Source organism: Pelodiscus sinensis, chromosome 2 (assembly GCF_049634645.1).
Source record: "Pelodiscus sinensis isolate JC-2024 chromosome 2, ASM4963464v1, whole genome shotgun sequence".
In the NCBI taxonomy this organism is placed as follows: Eukaryota; Metazoa; Chordata; order Testudines; family Trionychidae; genus Pelodiscus; species Pelodiscus sinensis.
Genome location: NC_134712.1, coordinates 221,346,604 through 221,359,416, shown reverse-complemented (window position 1 = coordinate 221,359,416; position 12,813 = coordinate 221,346,604). Strand labels below are relative to the sequence as shown.

At 40.0% G+C, this 12,813-nt stretch overlaps 1 long non-coding RNA gene across 2 annotated transcripts in view; it reads right to left on the bottom strand.

Moving 5' to 3' along the window:
• Positions 1-12,813, bottom strand: part of LOC112545180 (uncharacterized) — a 46,813-nt gene that overhangs the window by 22,661 nt on the left and 11,339 nt on the right. For both annotated transcript variants that reach the window (XR_012902064.1, XR_012902065.1), the window contains exon 2: positions 11,327-11,451. This is a non-coding gene — a long non-coding RNA (uncharacterized LOC112545180). The remainder of the gene's footprint in view (positions 1-11,326; positions 11,452-12,813) is intronic.

The following is a 12,813-nucleotide window of genomic DNA, read 5'->3' as shown; positions in this document are numbered from 1 at the left end:
AACACTGCCCTCCCCTGATCCGGCAAACTCCCTGGTCCAAGACAGTTCAGGTTCCCGGGGTGCCAAACCAGGGAGGTCCAAGCTGTAGAACCAATTAAAATAACATATTTTTGTTTTCTTTACTTTGGCTAGGACTTCTACTTCTGATATATTTTTTCCAGCTGTAAATGTTACTGCCAGTAGTGCACAACTAAAGCACTGCACGTATTCAGCAATGAATTGGCAGGAGTTTATGTATGTCATCAGTTGTGCACATAATGACCTACTGAATATATGAAGTCAATAAGGAGATTATATACTTTAGGCTCCATCTCTGTGGGTAGACATTTCTTGGATGGGTCAGTAACTCTAGAGTTGGCTTTGAGTGACTTGTCATCTCACTGTCCAGAAGGGAGCTCCTTGGCAGGAATAAGCACATAGATTTGACTGTCAGTCACTGAAGGAGCACTAATGTCACCATAATTTATTTTCTGTTTACAACAGTAAAACATACAGGATGAGAAATTACAGGAAACGAGTCCATATGTCTGCAAAGAGCTGGTGATACTGACAGAGATAGAGGCTGTCTCTAGTCTTGTGATCTTAGTAGCAGAATAATTCGGGTATGTGTATGTAAGTAAATGTAGTCAGTCCAGATGCCTGAAACCAGCCTGGCAGGAATTCGGCAGCCATCCAAATCAACACTGGAAGTGAGCAGCATTGTACAGGCAGGAGAATGGACATGTACCAGTTTAGCACACTTCCTAAGCAGCCTCTACTAAGATAGATAGAGTTCCACCCCTAACTTAAGGGTGACTCACCCGAAAGCTCCTGTCCTTACACATGTCAAGTATCCCTGGCCTCTTCAGAGGAAGAATATACTGCTGGAATATCAAAGCTTCTACAGATGTTTATGGGGTAGGTGGGAGTGAATCAGTCCAAAAATATGTTCAGATTTTGATATAGGCCCATTTCTAATCTGTTTTAACAAAGAAACCTTGCAAACTATTTCCTTTACCTTTATTGCCTTTTACCTGCCATAGAAACTGAAGATATAGTTTGAAGATTTAAATGTATTTGCATATGCTTTGCAGATTTATATGTTTGGAATGTATTCCACACAGGGACTATATACTATCATCTCAGAATAGACCATTGTTCATTAAATGACTGCGTCATATGGAGCTGATTAAACTCCGGTCATCTGAAGAAGTGTGCCCACGAAAGCTCATGATACCATCTACATGTTTTGTCAGTCTTTAAAGTGCTATCAGACCATTTGTTGAATTATCTCTGTTTGCTTAGCTTCATTGCCACCAGGCCATTTGGAAACAAACCTAGTGTTAAAATAACAAGCCTTAAATAACTATTTTATACGGGGAAAAATATTACTGTATCCATATCCTTTTAATTCTTGTTAAAATTCCTGACCATGTATAAAAAAATATGCAACATTTACATAGTGCAACCTTTCCAGCCACAGAGATCAAACTGCATCACCAAATTTTAATTTTAGCAGTCTCCAAATAAAAGAATTCTAGTGATTTGCTCAAGACAACATGTTGATTCAGTAGCAATGTAAGGAATGGAACCCGGGTCTCCTGCTTTTCAGTCCAATGCTTAACCACTTTTTTTTTTTTTAGGGTAAAGGAATTTGATTGCTTATCATCATAGATATGGAAAGTGAAAGGATTGCTTAGATCTCATAATCCAGTAAAGGCTAGAATCCTACTTCCTGTCACAAATGCATTGAGTATTTTGGGCATCACTTAACACGGAATCCCAGATTCCTGGAAAATGGTCAGTGAGCAATGCATACACATATCCAGCAGAAAACTTATGGAAGTTGTGAAACCAAAACTCTGTGTAAGACTTAAATATAATATATTTATATATAATATATAATTCCATAATATTCATTTTCTACATTTAAAGTAAAAGTTCAGATCTTTTGCACTTGAGTTCTGTAGGCAGCACTCTCATATCATCATTAAAAATCCATAATGACATTTTAGAAAAATGTTTGACCTCAAAAATCTGAATGTAGAGGTGTTTATAAAATTGGACCTATAGAAACATTACTACTGAACCACAATGTGACAGTTATTTGCATCCATATTTCTGCAAAGAACTAGTGGTACCTATGGGATGGGCACATTGACTGAGATGGAGGCTCCCTCCAGTTTTGCAATATTAGCAGCAGAATAATTCAGGCATGTGTGTGTAAGTAAATGTAATCGTTCCGGATGTTTATGAGTTGAAATAGAGAGAAAATCAACCTTCCACTGGGGTAATTCAATAACAGAATAATAATGAGTAACTAGAGCCCTGATGAATTATGAGCTTGGTTTTGACTGTATCATAAGGTTTAGTAAATGTCCTTTATCCTTAATGATCTTTTTTTAAAACTGGCTCAGCACAGCCACTCATTTCCATTTCTTTTCTGCTTTCAGATGTATTTTCTCCAAAGACTATTCCCAACCACAGACAGTAGGCAAGTCTGGTGAGAGCTAGAAAAGAAATGACTTTTTTTGCTAAGGCATATGTTGTCCAGCTGGAAAGATGTGCTTCCATTTCTTGAGCCTCTACTTCCTTTGTAGTGCAAGAATCAATTTGCAAGAGGTTGTCAGATGGCAAACTGTGTCCCCTCCTTAGGAGCTGCAGAGGCCCCAGTTCCAGAAGGATGGTGCACTTCCATTAAAGGGGAGTAGGTAAGGATTCATGGAGTTTGCACAATGAAGGCACATCCTTTGCATGTCTGAAAGCTCACACTTAGGAAGTGTACTAAACTGGTACATGTCCATTCTCCTGCTAGCCAAATGTTCTGGCACTGTAAGGGAACGGGGCTTGTAATCATATTAGGAATAAGTCACAGCTGATGGATTCACCCGCAGTTGTCTTTCACAGAGTCAGAATAATAGACTGAGTATTTTTTATGAATTACTGTAGACTAGAAAAGCATTGAAAATTGAAAAATAAAAGCACTAGGACTTGGAGAAACAATATAACATTGGTAGAGAATGGACTAGATAACCTATATCTAGGTCTCTTTCATCTCTAGGTTTTGAGAGCTACATTCACTTAGAGGGCACCTAGTGATGGACAATCTACCTAGCGAGCTCTTGTGTCAGTGCAAGGTACCTGCTGAAGTCCCAGCATGTGGCCAGTCCCACTGCATGTGACCAAGGGGGCCTGGCAGATGTACTGAACAACCTGCCCCTCATGTCTTATGTTTGTTCAAAATGGATTTTAAAAATAAAAATAGAGTGAACAACTTTTGTGTGTCTCTGAGGCTTAGGAATTTTTCCCATTGCTCAGAAATGTTTGAGAACAATATTATGGAATCTGAATTGATACATGCAAATTTATAATAATACATTCTACTGTTATAATGCTTTACAAATGTTACTACTTAAAGCACACGACATATGTGTAAGGTAGGTACATCCTGGGATGAGGTTTGCCTGGGAGGTCGACAAATGCCTTTGATGTCAGCCGTGGAGCATCCAGACTACTGGGCTGAGCTGACAAACAGCTGATTGGCTCAACGCGGCAGCCATTTAAATTTAAATGAAGCAGCAATTATTTAAATCGCTGCTTCATTTTCCTATGACGGGTAGCCTAATCTACATGCCTCTGTAGCCAGAGCCATGTAGTCTAGACATACCCTAAGTGCTAGTATCCTTGACTGACATGTGGGGAGAAGGAAATATAGAAAGGTTGTACATAGTCTATTGCTGCAGGAGGGATTGCTATTGGAACCAAATTTGAATAAAGGAGGAAGATTGTCAGCTAGTGTAAACTGTAGTGAATGGTTTAAAAACTCTTTATAGCAGCTGAGAATCAGTTCCAAAGTTTCTGCATCTCAGCCACATGTTCTGATAACCAGGCCATATGGCTGAAGACTATTGCAACAGATCTATACTGCTATATTAAATGCATACAGCTAGCTGGGAAACTTACAACAAAATAATTTTGTTATGAAATTAGCCGTTCATTGAAACTGAAACTTTGTGTGGGGAAGGTCAGTTATAATACATTTTTCAACTCAAAATGATTTGGGGAAAAAGTTTCAAAATTCTGGAAAGGTTTCATTTTGACATTTTGTCAAATGAATCATTCTGGTCTGGAATGACTTTTCATTTAAGCTATTTTATAATAAATAAATAAATAAATAAATAAAAATAATTTGAAATTATCAAAATGATCTTTTTGATTGACCTCAAACTGAACTTTTTTGGGAGGGTAGGAGACTTTTTAGTTCACAAAAGTTATTGAGATCTCAACTTTTTCTTGGAATTCAAATTTTTTTTGATCTCTTAAAAATTTTCACGATAGGAAAACCATTTCCTACCTTGCTCAAAAATCAAGATGTTCTTTATGAGATGAGGGTATGTCTACACTACCCCACTAGTTCGAACTAGCGGGGGTAATGTAGTCATCCGCAGTTGCAAATGAAGCTCGGGATTTGAATTTCCCGGGCTTCATTTGCATGAAGCCGGCCGGCGCCATTTTTAAATGCCGGCTAGTTCGGACTCTGTGCTGCGCGGCTACACGAGGCGTACAGCTAGTTTGGATTAGAAGCCTAATCCGAATTAGCTAGTCCGTGCCGCATGTAGCTGCACGGCACGGAGTCCGAACTAGCCGGCATTTAAAAATGGCGCCGGCCGGCTTCATGCAAATGAAGCCCGGGAAATTCAAATCCCGGGCTTCATTTACAACTGCGGATGACTACATTACCCCCGCTAGTTCGAACTAGCGGGGTAGTGTAGACATACCCTTAGAAGCTGCCTCTTTGCTGTTAATAACCAATTTAAATTTCAGTTTATATGAAAATGTGTCGTTCCCTGTGATCTACAGAAGAATGCTTGGACCTGGGCCTTCAGTTAAAGTAAAGATTTCAGCCAAATCCTACTGAGAAGACTTTAATGCATTTTGAGTGCTTATGTCTAATAGAATAAATTAGCACATTAAACCAACCCACATTTTTCAACAGAAGTTTATAACTGCAAGAAAGAGAAACATCACAAAAGATCACTTATAAAACACATGAAACCAGTTACAATCGATACTATTGTTCCACTTTCTACTTATATTTAACAGTCAGCAGCTTTCAGTTGGATGCTTTCTTGTTTAGGTTAATCTGTTGCCTTATCTTCTAGTGGGGCAAGGTTTTGTTTTCATTCTAGTTATTTATTATTTCTATACTTACAATTGTAGCTCTCTACAGACACATCTGTTACTTCATTGCTGGAACATTTTTTGATCTGGTAACATAAATCACACCATGGCTTTCCTACCATTTCACGGTAATGACAAATGCCTACTTGACTTTTCTTAGTGAGGCACCATCTGTTTGGTCTATATACATCATAACAGAGAGATATTATATCTCTCTTTAGACCAAGTGGAAGATCACTTTTCATAATATCTTTCATTAGGCTGAAAGCACTCCAACCCATTCAGGTTGTTTTGATCTATGCAATTGCAAAGAGCTACCCTTTCAAAAGATATTCATATCTGTAATAAAATTGCATCTTAAGTATATAACTCTTAAGATCTTTCCAAGGTGGATATTTAACAGCATGAAGGCAAAACATTGGCACTCCTTCCTAAAGCATGTCTGTTACTATATGAAGAAATAATTCTGAAATAATTGCTTCAAGTTCTCCAGGACTTCTTTTGGTTTTTTTGTTTCAACATAGATGAGGTGATTAATTTTTTTACCTCCCCTACCAATAAGTTCTAAATTGTCTTTAAGAGCTTTTTGATGGCAGGTAGAATGTTACAATATTTGGAATTTAGATTAATTTCTGATAAGAATTTTGCATGCTTGTCTGAGACTCATCCAAACTATTTGATTCCTTTCAATCTGCAAAAGTTGGACTGGAAATATTGTCAAAAAGCTCTATTTTAAGCTATCTGTTTCTGCTATGTCTGTTTGGGCAGGACATGCCAAAAGAGTAAAGTGGTAGGAAAAATAATTGCAGGAGAGTGTCAAGTCAACATTTGCTTTGGTACTGCCAAAAAGGTTTGGTATGAATCTTCAATGGGGCAAAGAAATCACTCCAAACATGCACTCCGAGTGGATTATTATTTGTTTTATTATAGCACTTATATGCTTTTTTTGGGGATTGGAACCATATTATTCTAGGCACTATGCACTACATAATACACTTAAATGAATAGTTTGGGTGAATTTCACAAACACATGGTTACAAACCTAAATATATTTGTGAGAATTAGGCCACTTCCTATTTTATCCTACATCATCTTGCTACAACCAAAACCCTTAATGAGGAGATTACATTACCTGTGACTCTCAGGATATATCTAAGCAAGCTAAATCTATGTTCTGATTCAGATTTAAGATCAAGATCCCCTTCTGTTCACATAGAAATCAGCCAGAGTTAAGCCAGAACCCTTCATGGCTCTCTAGACTTGGGGATGCAGGCCCTGCTGAAGGGCGGGAGGGATTCTGATCCTGAGCCTTGCTGTGATGTGAGTCAAAACGCAGGAATTTTACTCAAGTCCAGATTGCCAACCTCAGGTGTGCTGAGTGCCAATATGACTCCACAATCCTTTGGGGTAGTACTTTTCAGCTCTTCCACCCCAAATGTCCCATTTATTTCTCTGGCACCAGAAGCAGCCTCCAGTTTCAAATGCAGCTGTTCAGCACTTAGCCTATTTCCATGAAGATTGTTCAGCTGGAAACACAGTCAACCCTCATGTGTATTAGTTATGGACACCACTGAGAAGAAGTCCCGAATCAAGCTTACTGCTAGCTGGCCAGAGGAACAGAGAGAGATTCTCATTAATTTGTAGTGCAAAGCAAGCAAGACTTCAGCAACAGCACAACAAATGATCATGTCTGCAAAGCTATATCTGAGGGACTGGCAGCATTGAGAATCGATCAGACAGCAGAAAAAAGCAGAGATTGAACCAAAGAGCAGGAAGACAGACTACTATAAAGTCAAGATTATTAAGAGCATCACAAGGACTTTACTGAATAGTGATAGAGATGTAGCCGTGTTAGTCTGGTGTAGCTGAAACAAAATACAGGACTATGTAGGACTTTACTGTCTTTCTGTTTCTCTTTTGAGGAGTTCAGCTGGGTCCTGGGATCAACCAGCACATCTTGAAATGCAGGGGGCTCATGAGTTCCCAAGGTGGCCCTTGTAGGTATGCTGTACCCCAGAATGTGACTGTCTGGAGTTCCCACTTCAAGAGAAGTTCACTTCATCACCACCCAGAAATTGGTGAACATTCATGATAAAAACAACAATGGAGACCCAGTGCAGCCTCCTTACGAACAGTCTGGTTTGGTCTATATACAACATAACAGAGAGATGTTACATCTCTTTTTAGACCAAGTGGAAGATCACTTTTCATATAAGTATATAAAGGATAAGGATAAAGAAAGGAGTGAAAGAAATACAAAGTTTGCACATCATGAAGAGAAATTGGTGGACAGACTCCTAGAACATGACTGAAGGAGGAAGGCAGAGAGCAGCAGAAGAAACTGTGTAAGTGTTTACTTGTGCTCATAGCTTCCAGATAACATAAAGCCTATTGATTAAATTTATCTTTTGACCTTGAATTAAAGCAGCCCCTTTGATACTGTGGAAAATTTAATGTGTTCTTTCATTTTTCCTTTCAAAGCCCTTCTCCCCTGCAGAGAAAAACACACAGCAACAGGATCCTGGAGGAGCTGACTCAGCTACTATAGGCAATAAGAAAGAATACAAAATGAACTAAGGGAACAACTTCTAGATAAAATAAATCAGTAGACAGCATTCCAGAATGACCAAATGGAGTATATAAAGGATAAGGATGCAGGAAGGAGTGAAAGAGATACAAAGCTGGCACATAATGAAGAAAAATTGGTGGACAGACTCCTAGAACATGACTGAAGGAGGAAGGCAGAGAGCAGCAGAAGAAACTGTTTAAGTGTTTACTTGTTCTCATGGCTTCCAGATTGCTGTTTCAGCACCAGCTTCCACCGCACTCCCTATGTCCTCTCCATGGGCACATCTACACAGCAGGGCTAAAGCCAAAATAAGCTACTCAACTTGAGCTTCATCAATTGCATAGCTTAAATCGAAATAGCTTATTTTGGCTTTTGGTTCTGTCTACCCAGCAGGAAGTCAAAGGAAGAACACTCTGCCTTCTACTTCCCTTACTCCTCATAAAAAGAGGGTGACAGGAGTCAGAATAAGAAGTCCTTCATCTCGACATTATTTTGACATTATGTTGAAATAGCTGCTTGTAGTCTAGACCCAGACTGTATTACTTTGGAATAACATCACTTATTCCGAAATAACTCTGCTTTGTAGAAGTACCCCATATTATTGTGTCCTGTAGTCTTTAGAAAATGTGGGGGTTGGTTGGACAATGTCCCAGGCAATTAACAGTAGCACGTCAGTAGCACACAGTATTTGCCCATGGTTTTGGCTACATCTTTTCAAGAAACAGATTGCAATATAGAAATGTTAATGATTCTTCAGGGGCTCTGAAATAATTCAGTTATCCCATAGTTGGTTGGGGTGTATTCAACATGAAAAGAAAGCCATTCAAAGACAGTGTTTCTAGAAGCAAACATTACCATCGTTCTTGAATAAAGAAAGTCAGCAAGGAGTAAATGAGTGTTCCTCCCCCCCTCCCCTTATTTGTTGAACTCTCTTTTCTCAGGACAAGGTGTGTATCTTTTTAGGATAACAAAGATTTGTTATGTGCTTTACTTCTGATATTAAGTAATAAAAGACAGATACACACAGTAGTGCTGGCAAGAAGTTCATTTCCTGGACCAAGTCAGGTGACATAGGTCAAGGTTACCAAACTTAAACCCAGTCACATGAGGTGCCAGATTCTACTGACTCAATTGGCTTATGGGGAAATAGATACAAGAAAAGGTAAAGGCTGTTTTTGTTTGGCAAAGAAAGCTGAAATGCTTTTTTCTAGCTTCTGTACCAGCACATGTGATGGTAAATGATCTACTTTTAGCTTTCAAACAGTCATTCACAGCTTATTGTACATACGATACATTATATTTTCTGAGGCCAAAGACTCAGGTGAAGGTATTAAAGTATATTTTTCACACAATCTCCATAATTTGTAAGAAAAAATAACTTGAGTTGTGTGCAGCATAGAGACATTGATTTTACTTTTACTTTTAAAGCTGCTTACTTGAGGGAGGAATGTGTTTTTTGAAGTTACGGTTTCATACTCTGGAATCAGCGAGTGCATCTGTTCTTTTGCAGATAAAGAGCAGTATGGTCTGAATCAATTTAAGTAAGCTATTATTATATCACATTGTTCTTGGTATCCAGCTTTTGCCTTAACTTTTGAATATTGGAGGTGATTTAATAAGAGAATGAAATATTCCTTTTCTTCTTTAGGTTTTAATTTGTTGCTTATTACTTGTATAGTCATCATACCTTTTCATTATTTCTCTACCTTTTTCAGTTTTATTTTTTGAAAGCATATAGTGTCTGAGGCATGTGCAAGAATAGAAATATTCAGATGTGGTCTTCAAAAGAAAATCTTATTAAGTCCTCTTATTTCCATTCTTCCTACAGAACCTCTTCAGCATTATCCCATCACAGGGAAGTATGAGAAGGTACCAATTACAACTATATTTACATAGTATGGCACTTCATAAGAAAATACGGTCATTTCTGAACTGCAAATAATATTTTGAACTTGCTCAGAAATCTCTCCATCTAAGAATTCCATTCCACTCCAGTTCAGGAGAACCAAATAATTTACAATATTCATGAAGAGAAGTGCTAATATTCTCTGTTAGTACCCTCTTGACTAGATTAATGTCCTGTATTTCAGAAAATCAGCCCCAATCCTTCTTTAGGCCAAATCTCCCTGTAATGCAGTGGTCCCCAATCTTTCAAGGTTGTCGGGCGCCAGGGGGCGTGGCCATTCACCCGCCGGGCACCAGGGGGTGGGGACACTTGCGCCCCGGGGGCGGCCCCCCCATAGCCGCATGCCCGGGGCCGGCGCTCCCCCCGCCAAGCGCCACGCGCCCGGGGCCGGCGCTCCCCCCGCCATGCGCCATGCGCCCGGGGCCGGCGCTCCCCCCGCCCAGCGCCGCGCGCCCGGGGCCGGCGCTCCCCCCGCCCAGCGCCACGCGCCCAGGGCCGGCGCTCCCCCCGCCATGCGCCCGGTGCCAGGCCAGCCCCGAGCACCTGGCGGGCGCCATGGCGCCCGCGGGCACCGTGTTGGGGACCACGGCTGTAATGCAATTGTCTTCTTCAACAGAAATTTCAAAATAGATCAATATCTAAACACTTATTTCTGATAAAATCACAAAGATCATAAATGCAGTTAAATGTTTGTGAAGTTCATTGGTCATGCCCTGTCAAATCTAAGAATCAATCTGGCATGTTGACTAGCACTCACTCATGAGAGCCATATCATCAGCATCAAGGACAGTCTTCTGGTTAAGGTACATGATGGGTCTTGTTCATGCTCTGACAGTGACTTCCTATGTTTCGTTGGGGAAATTGTCTAGTCTCTCTGCCTGAGTTTCTCTTATGTAAATGGGAGTTTTTATCTTTCCTTACCTTCTAGCTATGTTATGTGGCTAAGTCCACAATTTTTTGTGAGGTACAAAGGCAGTGTAGTGATGGGTGTCATGAGGAAACTTAGAAATATAAAACATGGTTGAGGAAGAATTGCAGATTCAAACCCTAAATGAAAATCTCCATTAGGTCTATAAATTGAAAAAAGACTTTTCCGACCGGAAAAATGACCCTGACATTAATATACTGCGCAAGGCTACAAAACTGTGAAGTCATAGCACAATGGGAAGCATCGCAATTAAAAACGGATGGATTCTGTGCATTTATAAAAAAAGAGACACATTGTAGTTAAATGAAAGTTACTGCGTTGAACTTAAGTTTTGCTTCTGCTCATGTTATCGGCCTTTGTGCCTTTCCAGAGAAGGCTTGCCAATTATTTACTGTTGACAGCAAAATCATTTAAAATTCAAATCTACAAGCCTTAAATATGCTATCAAAGCTTGGAGGACAAAGTCATGGAATCCATCCTCATTTGCTGCCATTATTTTTAATTGAATCTTGGAGGCCATATGCACACTTACCAGATTGCTGCAGCGGTGTTGAGTTCACAGGTCTGATGAAGACATACTAAGTTGATGGCAGAGGACTCTCCCATATAGTCCAGTACTCCAGCACCCTCAGAAGAGTAAGTTAAGTTGGCAGGAGATATACCATGTAAACACAGGACAATGCAGATGCTGTGCTAAGTCAATCTTAGCTACATCAAACTCAGTTACTCACACTACTGAAGTAGCAAAATTAAGTCAACTTACTGTAGTAGCATAGAGCTGCCCTGAATCTTGATGACTTCAGGAGGGATTTCCAATTGCATGTCCTCCTAATCTGTCTAAAGAGGTGCTAGTTCTCAGACTCCATTTACTTGTAATGTGGTGGGGGCCTATGACAAGGTAAGCACAGCAAGAAGGATCATTAAATACAAATGTCCTGTCCAAATCAATTGTTTCTTTTCTTTTTAGCTAGATGTACTCTCTTGCAACCTACATTGTTCTGTACTAGTGATTCTACTCACAAGGTGATAAAGCATTTTAAACCTGGGATAGAGTAATCCTGCACTTGATATGTGTGAGTGATAGTCTCATTATTTCTTTTATCTTTATATTTCTTTTTCTATTTTGGAATATTTACTTGTAAATAACAGATAATCGCAGAAGTTGTAGCACTTTTTATGCTGTTCACACTATTCTTTAAGCAGAAATCTGTCTATGAAAAACATGGCTGAGAATTTCCAACCAATGAATGAGATCTAACCACAATTCTTCCACTGAAAATATGGAAATGATGGGTCTAACTTCCCTACACTGCTTTGCAAATTTCAGCTATTTGCAAATTTACAAATGGGTATTGTTCCAAAAGTTTGTTTGCAATCTGATTGGTTGGATCTCAGAACACATTTTCCCATAGAAACAATGTTATAAATAGTGGTCAGGTTCCCAGGCTAGCCCACAAAAGCCTGTTTAATCCATAACGTAGCTGAAATAGTGTATATTGTCAAAGAAAATGGTAGAAAATAATACTGATGCAATACTAGTAATTAAACACAGCATAAAATCAATAACATTGACTAAGAAATGATTTTTTTAATTTAAACTTGAATGCTGGTGCTTGAGGAAAGGCAGATTTCATTACAGGAGGATGAGGTGGTAAGTGGCTTAGGCCCCAGTTCCCAGCAGAGAGCCTGCAGAATGGGGATGGGGGTGGCTGGGAGATGGGGCTGGTTGCAGTCCTCTGGCCTTCACTTGCAATGCTGTCCACCCTCTGTGCCTCTTAACGTCTCCCAAGAGGCTGCAGTTGAATACTCATAAGTATGGATGTTTGAAACTTGGATGTCCGCAACTTGGGGAGTGCTTGTATATGCTTATTTGCCAGACAGCATGAAAAGCCTACTGCTCACAGATCAGTGATAGTTGTACAAGTCTGCCCAAGCCTCTTGGGGTGTGGGGAAGGGAGGAGGGGACTGAGGTTCAGGGCGGCCCATAGATTTACTTCTTGGGGGTTTAGGAGTTAGGGGATTTTATGGACCTCCTTAGGCTTTGGGGTAGGGACAAAAATGTGGGCTACATTGCACGAGATAGGGCTGCCAACAAGAAGGATAGGGATGGGGTGCAGGATCTGGGAGGGAGCTGGGGTGCAGAAGTAGGCTGGGAATAGGGTGTCTGGTCAGGTGGAGTTAGCAGGAACAAGGAAGGGTCCAGAGAGGCCGTGCAGGAACAACATGGATGAAGGAACAGGGTGTTGTGTC